Genomic DNA, 11,046 nt, shown 5'->3' with positions numbered 1-11,046 from the left:
TCACATCAAATTGATCAATAATAATGCATTATTATCTATTATTATCATCAACGTAAATCTTATAAGTTTTTTATTTTGTTTTTCTTTCTTTCACCAACACAAATCTAACGGTTTTTTATATTTCTTAATCAATCCTACAAATAGAGTGGTCATAGAGCCACCATGTAGAATTGAGAGGACTTGAGAGTAATTCTAATTAGTGATTGAAGACATGGGATCATCTTGTGCTTTCCGCACTCTCTTCTCCTTGGTCCTGGTAAGGATAAGCATTCCCGTAGGGCAAAGTAGTACATATTGTAGGGGGGTTCAAGGTTAGAGAGGTGATTAGAAAGGTAAAACTATGCTAATGGTCCAACAATGGTAGAAGTGGCTGGAGAATGAGTAGCAGCAACAGTATGAGAGTTGGAGAGTGTGTAGCTGGGTGGGGGTGAAGCAAGTAGCTCAATAAGAAGTGTATGACGGTGCCAAAATGGGCAGCATCTCCCCCAAATCCTCAAAATTCCTCTTGTTGAACCTTGGGAAATGGGTTCTATTTATAGGATTTTCATTGGTACCAAGAGGACACCAAGTAGCCAAATAGAGAGAAGGCATGTCCCAGAGGATCACATGGAATATTCTGCCTTGAGCCACCAAGATGAAGGTGTCACGTGTCCCTCTGCATGTACTGTGTACTATTTGTTTGCGTCTGCAACTACCTTTTTGAGCCTCAGCAAGTGTAGTTGCGACGGGAGTGTTTGGCGCTGCAACTCCCTTTTAAGCCTCAGCAAGTGCAGTTTCAACGGAAGTGTTTGCCTCTGCACTTGCCTTTTCAGCTTGAACCTCAGCAAATGCACTTGTAGCGATGAGCCTTCTCAGTTCTATTTGGCCAATACATGCATTTTCAGGACTCCATTAGTCTGCCATCGACTACGTTTGTGTTCACCTTAGCGAAGTCTCCACCCTTAGCCAAGTGCTATCAGCCATGTTGTACATTAGTACCAAGCCTAATGGGGCTTCCTTAGTCCTGCATGTGCGACTAAGGTAGGTCCATGACCTGGGTAATGGAAAGGAAGTCCTTTATGTTCGGGCTACCCTGCTCCCATCTTTGCGAGATTGTCGCAGTAAACTGGTATCTTTAGGCCTGCTATCAGCTCCAACCAGTAAGTCTTGGGGCCTACTATCAGTGCCAAGTTAAATGAACTTTGGAGAGAAGGGGGGCCTACTATCAGGCTTAGGCTAGTAATGCCTTGGGGCCTGCTATCAGCGCCAAGCATTAGCCTCTATTTGCAGAGGGAAACCTCTCTCAAAGGCTGCTATCACCTTGGCAGGATATTCTCTCTGCAACTTAGTTGATGCGGTCGTATTTACTGTGGTATCCATTTCCCGCAGCAAGTTCAAATGGCAGAACCGACAATATTGGAGTTGGCGGCGCCGACAAAATGCCTCTTCAACTTGGTCACTACAAGTGTTGCCTCTGTAACTTAGTTGCTTTAGTTTTATCTTTCTCTCAGCAACTTTAGATGGTAGCGGAGCTGACAATACTTAAAATGACGGCGCTATCGAAGATACTTAGAATGGCGGCGCTGAGACAAAGTGCCTCTGCAACTTGGCCGTCACAAGTGTTACCTCTGTAACTTAGTTGCTTCGGTTTTCTCTTTTCCTTAACAACTTCAGATGGCGGCAGAACCGAAGATATTAGGAATAAGGCGCTGAGGCAAAGTGCCTCAGCAACTTTCCCGCTGCACATGTTCCCTCCGCAACTTCACCATTGCAGGTGTTGCCTCTGCAACTTGACTTAGGCATTTTCTTTCATGGAGTCCATTTGAACCCCTGGTGGGTCGAACTTGCTTCGGCTCACTATAGACATCCCATTTTTAACCGGCCCTAAGACTCAGACGTCACCGGTTGAGCGCTCAGTGATGATGCATATTGTGCTCATTCTAAGGTTTTAGAGTCTCGGCTGCGAGCCTTGCCTCCGGACTTCGGGACTCTTTTGTGCTTTGCCTCGGTTTGCGAACCAAGTCCTGTTTTCTCTTTCCAAATGGAGGGAGAGGTCTCGTAGACCATCTCTCAGTGGCCGTAGGCTACGTTTCGTGGTCGTAGGCCATTTTTCCCGTTTGGAGACCAGTTTCTGATTTTCAGAGCCGTCGGCCGTGTGCCTCGGTTTGGGACCGCTTAACTACCTTCGTTTACTCCAGTTTTTGGCACACACCTTGTTTTCTCTCTTTTAAGGGACACTGTGGCCCGAGAGACCACCTTCGTAGTTGCATGCCACTTCCAGTACCTAATAGCCTGTTTTCGGGGGCCCAGGCCGCGTGTTTTGGCCCCCGAACCCTCGTTTTGCATCGATTAGGGTTTATTTTTGGTATGGACCCTATTTTCATTGTTTGGAAGGTGGTAGGATGGTGGAAGACCAGCAATTCTTTTGAAAACTATTTTCTCTCTCCTCCAGCCGGTTTTCTTGACAGAAAGCTGGTTTTTCTCACTTTTGGACCTTAATTTCTGGTCTCCCATACCACCATTGTGTTGTACTCCTCTGGGAGGCCACCAATATGGGTAGGCCGACCAGCTTTTCTTCCTGACCCTTTTGAACCTTGCTAGAAAGCTGGTTTTTCTCTTTCCTAGGCCATAATTTCTGGTCTCCCACCATACAGCTGTATTCTACTCATCCGAGAGGCCACCTTTCTGTTATAGCTGACCAGCATTCCTTCTTGACCTTTTTGAACCCTGGTCGGCCGGCCAGGGAAAGTGGTCAGCCGACCACTTGGACTGGTCGGCCTACCTTCTGCTTTTTGGCCTTCCTAAGTTGCATACAGCTGTGCCAGCTATGTAGCACTTGACCTACTGTCCGAGATTTTAGGCCTTTTGTTGGTCTTTTTAAGTTGGTTTTGCCCCTTTTGCTTAGCTTCTTAGAGAAGCTTGACTCTTTTGTCAAGCTTCTTGAGGAAGCTAGACCAAAAGGTCTAGCTTCCTTTTTGGTTAAGCTTCTTTGAGAAGCTTTGACCCTCTCTTGAGGCTTCTCCAAGAAGTCTTGGCTCTTCTCCTCTATAAAACCAACACTCCCCCTCCATTTGCAAGGGTTAAAAAAACCAGCCAAGATAGATACACTCCACCCTCTATAGCTCTCTTCTTCAAGCTCCAAACCCCAATATTCTTGGCCATTTACACTACACCTCATAGCCTACCACCTCCACCATCCATTCAATCACCCCGAATCTGTTTTCTAGAGGTTGAAGGCTCACCTTCTTGGTCCAGAACTTGCTGCTTTGCTGTGCTACAAGGGTAAGTCATCATTTCCCCCATTTTTGCATTACCTTGCTCCATTACTTAGCCCTATTTTCAAGCATTTCTGGGTTTCATCTTAAACTAAAAAGTGTCTTATTTTGAGCTCCTCTTAAGGTTTGATTAAGGACACTTTTCTGTTTGAGGTCCTCTACCTTCTTGTATGCTCTATCCCTCTTTGTAGGCTTATTTTGCTTTGTATCTTAGCCCTGTTTTCAAGAATTTTTGCGTTTCGACATAAACTAAAAAAAAAATTATTTTGAGCTTATAAACATGTTTTATTATGGTCACTTTTCTGTTTGGGGTCACCTTCTCCTTTGCATGCTTCATTTCCTCATGTTTAGGGCTATGCATTAGAGCATTTGTGTTGGCCTTGGTTTGGCCTTTTAGCCACTGAAATCCAGTGGATTTTCAGTGGCTTAGATGTGTTTTTGAGCCCTAAAATCAGAGAGGGGTGACCCTCTCACCCCTTGTTCTCTTTACTAGCCTTGTTGGCCTTCCAAAGGAGCTTCATTTTGCATGTTGAGAAGTCTTATTTCAGGCCATTATCTGTGAGTTTTTAGGTCTGCCTTAACTCTGTCCAGAGCCCTTTTGGCCATATTTTGTGTCTTTGATGCATGTGTAGAACAATCTCATTCAAGGCCTTTCAAAGGGGCCTTTCATTGCATGTTTCATTGACCTATTTCAGGGCTTTTTTGGGGAGTTTTAGGGCTATCATAACCTATTTCCAGAGTTGGTTTTGCCATTTGGTGTGTCCATCATGTATGTGTAGAGTAATCCACCTCATGGCCTTCCAAAGGAACACTTCATTTTTGCATGCATTGACTAAGTTTCAGTGGTTATTCAGGCATATTTTAGCATGGCATACTTCTTTTTTTGGCTAGTTCGGTGAGCCCTCATGTGCTTCACATACTTGTAATGTAAATCATGGTTCACTAGCTTTCATTGCATGCTTTGTTGACCCTTGATTTTAGCACTTTTTGGCCTTGCCTTAAACTGATTTTGTGCATATTTTGGACTGCCCTAACTCTATTTTTAGGTCTTGTGGTCGAATGATGTTTGTTTTGCACGCTTGTAGTTCAATACCCATGCTTAACTTTGAGTTTTAAGGCTCATTACATGCATATACTGAGGTGTGTTCATGTTTTGGGTCTATTATATATCATATTTCAGAGCTTGTATCAATTCCATATTGCCATGTTTTATACTCCTTAAGTGTGATTGATAGTTGTCCATGAATGCCTTGTTTTCGGGCCATTGAATGAGCTCCATTTCTTTGCATTCCGAACCATCATTTTAGGCCATTTTCCCACTGTTTCAGACCAGCCTAAGGTCTATTTGGGGTTGGTTTTTCCATTGGTGCATTGCTTTGGGTACCTCTAGAGTAACGCACTTCACTAGTTTCGGTACCCGAGCCCCCTAGCTTGCATTGTGTGCCATGTTTGCATGTTTTGGGACCATTTTGTATCATGTTTCAGAGCTGGAATTTGTATGTTTGTATGCCATATTGCATCCTTTTCCATGCTTTGGTAGAGTGGCATTTGATGCCTTAGGATCGATCCCTTACATCGTGCATGTTTGTATGTGTTTTGGTTGTCTCATTTCCATCATATGGCCACTGATTTGAGTGCGTCTGAGGTCCACTCATATTGGTTTAAGTCCACCTTGTATTGTGTATGCCATGTTGCAATGTGTTGTGCATGTTATGTTATTAGCATTGTGTATGCCATATCATTCCTCGCATTGTGTATGCTAGGTTGTTAGTCGCATTGAGTATGCCATAGGTTGTTAGTCGCATTTAGTTCATGAGCATTATGCATGCCATGTAGTGTTAGCATTGTATATGCTAGGTGCATGTTTGAATTTTCATCCCTTACATGTTTGCGTCATTCAGTGGCATTACATCTAGGATTGCATGTTAGAATTGCATTCATGCATATCATGCATATTGCATTGTGTTTGGAGTAGGGTTTAGTCCAAACACGGGAAACGAGGGGCGTTGCGTACTCCAAGTGACGAAATGTGCCTCGATTCTCGGTCGTCGACGCTCCGGATTATCCATAATGGAGTTTAGGCCTTATTGCGTTCATATGTGCATTCATTTCACATCGAGTCGTGCAATTCGATTCCTTGGCCATCATGCATCGAGATGCGTGATTGGTGGCATGAGGATCGAGGACCACACTCCCTAAAGCTTGTGCAATGACAGGGAGAGTGGTCGTGCACACGTGTTGCAAATGCCTTGCTTTCTCTTTTTCTTGCCTTTGTTGCAGAAAAACTAGAAAGTGGTTGGCCGACTAGCCTTTCTGGCAAGCCGACCATCCCTTTTGGTTTTTCCCACATAAACTGGTCGGTGGGTGGTCTCCAAGCCCAATAGCTGGTCGGTGGCTCTCTCACAGCTTCCCAGAGTGGAGTTTCAGCCTCTCGGAGCTTTGTGCAAGTTTCTGGATTCAATTACAAACAAAGGCGAGTCAAGGCATCGCGATGGAATTTACTGACAAGGCAAATTGAGCATGCATACACCCTCCATCATTCCATGCAGAGCTGAGGCAGTCCATTGCACGTAGCATAGCATGCTAGTTTACTTTGCTTACCTAGTTCATTTGTTAAGTAATTAATGTTATGTAATAATTTATTATTTAATTTGGTTGTGTAATATTCATTCGAACCCTCCGAGCAAGGGCAATGTTGTAATAAGTGTGCGTGAGTGTGATGTATGTCTTCCAACCCCACTTCTTTCTCCCTTTTATTTACCAGCTTATGATGGTTAGATTAGGGCATGTTTCAATTAGCATACTTATGCTCGCATGTTTGCATCCATTCATCTATCTTGCATGCACCGGGCTCGGCGCATCATACTAACTGCATCGTATTTCAATTCCAAGTTGAATACTTGTTAGTTGTAGTATTTCACATGTCATCTTTAGAATAGCCGAGCCTATTGTAGTCGCATTCCTGCATGTGTTGCATTAGGTATTTCAGCATGGTTAGGATCATGCATAGATTTCTAACATAGCTTTTGTTTTGGCTTGGAGTACTCGGTAAGTTTTATGCTTTAGCATCCTTGCATGCGTGTGAGTGACTGCCATGATAGCATGCTTGCCATGAGGCTAACTACTTATGTGATATAACTGCCTGAATGCCTGCCTGAATACCCATGCTCCTTTTTTCATTCCTGGTCGCCTCTTTGGGGTGACCTCAGTGCTTAGGCCCATACTTAGTTTGGGGCTTAATTTCTAACCCTTTACACATATATAGAGATGGACTGAAGAGGCAGTTAGAAACTATAGAGGCTCAGAAATTAAACCTCAAATTAAGTGTAGACCCAAGTGCTAAGGTCGCCCCATTAATGCAACTAGAAATGACTAAAAGAGTATGGACTAAAGCCCAAGATAAATGGGCCAACAGTAGCCTGAAGCAAGTCCGACCCGCCTTGGGTTCAAACAAACTCCATGAAGAAAATGCTTAAGTGAAGTTGCAGAGGGAACACATGCAGCGGTCAAGTTGCAAAGGCAACACATACAGCAATCAAGTTGCAGAGGCAACACATGCAACGGTCAAGTTGTAGAGGCAACACTTGCGACGATCAAGTTACAGAGGCACTTTGCCTTAGTGCCGCCATTCACAATATTGTCGATTCTGTCATCATCTAAAGTTACTGAAGGAAAAGAAAAGGCAGACGCAACTAAGTTGCTGAGGCGACACTTGCAGCACCCAAGTTACGGAGGCACTTTGTCTTAGCACCGCCATTTCAAGAATTGTCGTTACCGCCACCATTCCAAGTATTGTCGGTGCCGCAGCCATTTGCAGTTGCTGAGAAAGGGAGAAAACAGAAACAACTAAGTTGCAGAGGTAATACTTGTAGCACCCAAGTTACGAAGGCATTTTGTCAGCGCCGCCATCTCTAATATTGTCGGTTTTGCCATTTGAACTTGCTGCAAGAAATGACAGCCGCAACAACTAACGTGCGAAGGGAACATCCTGCCAAGGTGACAGTAGCTTTCGGGAGAAGCTCCCCCTTTGCAAGTTAAGGCTAATGCTTAGCGCTGATAGCAGGCCCCAAGGCATTACTAGCCCAGGGCTGATAGCAGGCCCCAAAGTTCATTAACTTGGCGCTGATAACAAGCCCCAAGACTTACTGGTTGGAACTGATAGCAGGCCAAGAGATACCAGTTTACTAGGGTAGCCCAAGTATGAGGGACTCTCTTTCCATTACAAAGGTCATGGACTTGCCTTAGTCGCACAGGCAGGGCTAAGGAAGCCCCCTTGGGCTTGGTACTAAAGCACAACTGTCACGACCCAAACCCGCCCCTATGGGTTTAGCACCGTAACCGGCCAGTAATCCGTGATTACCGAAGTCCTGCTTAACAGTAAAGACAGTAATACAGAGTACAGGGGCTGGCGGAAGCCAATACAATAATAAAAGATGTCCAATGAGCTGTGACAGTCTGTATGCAAAAAGACTTTCCTGAACATATTCACAAACATAACCAGAACAGTATATACATACAATTTATACAGACATTCAGGTTAGGGACCAAATCCCTACCATAGCAATACAGTGCAAGTCTCAAACAGTCTATACAAAACAGAAAAAGAAAGGGGGAATCTAAAATACCCCAAGACTACCTTGGCTTAAGACGACTTGGAACCTCACAGTGAGGCACAATGGTTGGCTTTGACAAAACAGGAGTTAACCCGACGCTCCTAACTCCGGTCCGGTGCCTGAACACCTACATATAAATATAAACAGTAAGCTAAAGCCCAGTGAATAACAATTGTGTAAAGAGGTTAAGAATGAATGTCCTTTCAGTCATTAAACAGTCATATCAGTCATTTAGAAACCATAGCAGTTATAAGTGGTATATCCAATAGCAAAACAGTACAGTAGGTTTTAACAGACCGAACAGTCAGTTGATGGCCATCATAACAGTAAACAGTAGTGGTTCCAACATGGGAACCGACAGAGATCTCTGTGACAGTAGCAGTACAGTAACAGTACAGTAACAGTAAGTTGCTATGGATACCACGAGTATAGTTCATCAATAGGATATCATTCATTCAGTAAGAAATATCATTTCAGAAAGCAGTACAGTAAATCATTCAGAAAATATTCATGATTGAACATATCTTTACAACATTGTTACTCACAGAGCACTAGGCTACAGATAGGCTAGAGCGTCCTCGGATACCAACCCTACACAGTTACACAATGAACACACACTAAGTTACACACTTGGGAAACAATGACTTAGTCCATAACTTGACTCAGTGTGGTTCTACATCAATATCCTCATTTAGATGCCTTAAACATAGCCTAGGAATGCCTAGGATGGAAAGAGAATGCAAAGATGTACTTTAAAACACTTTTCAAAATTTTCAGAAAACAGGGGTCTCGCTCGAGCGTGGCTTCCTACGCTCGAGCGGACATGCAGACAAAGGATCTCCGCTCGAGCGTGACTTCCTTCGCTCGAGTGGACTGTAAACTATAGTAAAAGTACTGGATGCACAAAAATCACGCTCGATAGCCGCTCGATCCACACTCGAGCGTGAGACACAGGTCCTCGCTCGAGCGTGAACTCTCTCACTCGAGCAGACTGCAAACACATGAAAAGTACTGGATACACGCATTTCACACTCAAGGGTTACTTTCTCCGCTCGAGCGGGCTGCATGTACTCAGAGTGTACGCTCGAGCGTGAAGTATTACGCTCGAGCATGGGTCCAAAATCTGGAATTTTCAAATTGAACCTCCAAGCTCAAATTCAACATTTAAAGCATCAAATCCGATCCTTTTGGGCTAATTTTCTGGAAAACACTTTAAAACTCATAATATGACATGTTTCAAAGATCAATTTACAAAACCAAAGCCCAGAGGTGGTTCAATTAAAACACAATTTCAACAAAACTTCATGAACATGGTGAACATAAGACATGCATGTGTTCAATTGAAATCAAACCTCCCAATACATGATCAAATAAGTCAATTCACTCAAAAACATGATGAATTCATGGGCTATAGCTAGAATGTAGACATGCATGTAAGAATTTCCATGAAAACAACCTCAAAACTCAACAATGTGTACATGCATGCATGATTCAAGCTTCAATTCAACACTTTAAAACCAATTCTAGACTTAGATCACTAATGGCTCATGGATCATGCAAGATATAACTAGAATTCAAGTTCAAGAAGATGATTCTCCTACCTTAGGTCCTCAATTTCAAGAATAAAAGTTCAATTGTGCAATCTACTCATCAATTCTTCAAGTTCTCCAAGTGATTCTCTAGATGAAACCAAACTTCTCCTCTCTCTCTCTTCTATGTTTTTGATCTCAAAATGGCTGAGGAAAAAGTGTATGAATCAAGTCTCAAAGGTGTCTTAACAAGTGGCCCACTAAATGGCAAAATGGTAGATAAGTCCAACTAATATAATTTAACCTTATTTAATCTAATTTAATCATTCCAAATCACATTTCAATTAAACATGCCATAAAATTACATAAATTCTAATTAGCATAAAACACTAATCAATTTCTGGTTCGACCGCCGATAAGGCCTTCAATTTACAGTTCAAACTTAAAATATGAACAGATCAATTAATGGCAAACAGATAGAAATGCACCTAAACTCATACACTCAATCAATCAGTTCAGAATGTCAGTCAAATGAGTTACTCAATCATGTTCAGTCACAGTTTAGCAGTAATCAGTAGCATTATCAGTAAACAGTGGTGAGGGTTGTCACAACAACATGGTTGATAGCAGGCTTGGTTGTGGCCTTCGCCCTAGGAAGTTAGGGAGTTTGTGGTTAGGTGGCTAAGGGTGGAGGTTTTGCTAAGGTGAACACGAACATAGCCGATAGCAGGCTAATGAAGTCCTGAACATATGTACTGGCCAAATAGAACTGAGAAGGTAAGTGTAGCACAAGGTTTACTGCTACAAGTGCACTTGTTGAGGTTCAGGCTGAGAAGGTAAGTGCAGCGACAAACACCCCCGCTGCAATTGCACTTGCTAAGGCTCAAAAGGGAGTTACAGCGCCAAACACTCCCATCACAACTACACTTGCTGAGGCCCGAAAAGGTAGTTGCGGAGGCAAACAGATAGTACACAGTACATGCAGAAGGACACATGGCACCTTCAGCCTGGTGACTTAAGACAGAATATTCTGTGTGATCCTTAGGAACACCTGTCTTCTCTCTATTTGGCCACTTGGTATCCTTTTGGTACTAAAGAAAAGCCTATAAATAGGACCCATTTCCCAAGGTCCAATAGAGGAATTTTTGGAATTTGGAGAAAATGTTGCCCATTTGTGCACTGCCATACATTTCTTCTTAAGCTGCCTACTTCACCCTTACCCAGTTGTTCACTCTTCAACCTCCCAGACAGTTATTGCTGCTCATTCTCCAGTCATTCCACCATTGTTGGACCATTAGCATAGTTTTGCCTCTATAATCACTTTCTAACCTCGAACCCCCCTACATTTCTAGCGACTCTGCTGGGGAGGCTGCTTTGTTGATGGTTCATACCCGCAGTGGCTTACACACTTCATTGGAAAAAATGGCAGATGATGAAGTTCAATAACCCCTACGGCAACAAGGCTCTTCCAATGGCAGAGCAACACATGCTGAGGACCATGATCACAGTGTTGTGGTTGAGGTAATCTAGTCACCCTGGGATATGCATAGAGAGATCCTGGCAGCTCTGCAAACTCTTACCAAGTTTATTATGGCCATGGCATCCAGGCCAACTCTAGCGCAGGCTCCTCCACCTGTAGCAGTCCCAATC

This window comes from Camellia sinensis, chromosome 2 (assembly GCF_055761805.1).
Source record: "Camellia sinensis isolate YWXY chromosome 2, ASM5576180v1, whole genome shotgun sequence".
In the NCBI taxonomy this organism is placed as follows: Eukaryota; Viridiplantae; Streptophyta; class Magnoliopsida; order Ericales; family Theaceae; genus Camellia; species Camellia sinensis.
This window is presented reverse-complemented; position numbering follows the sequence as displayed.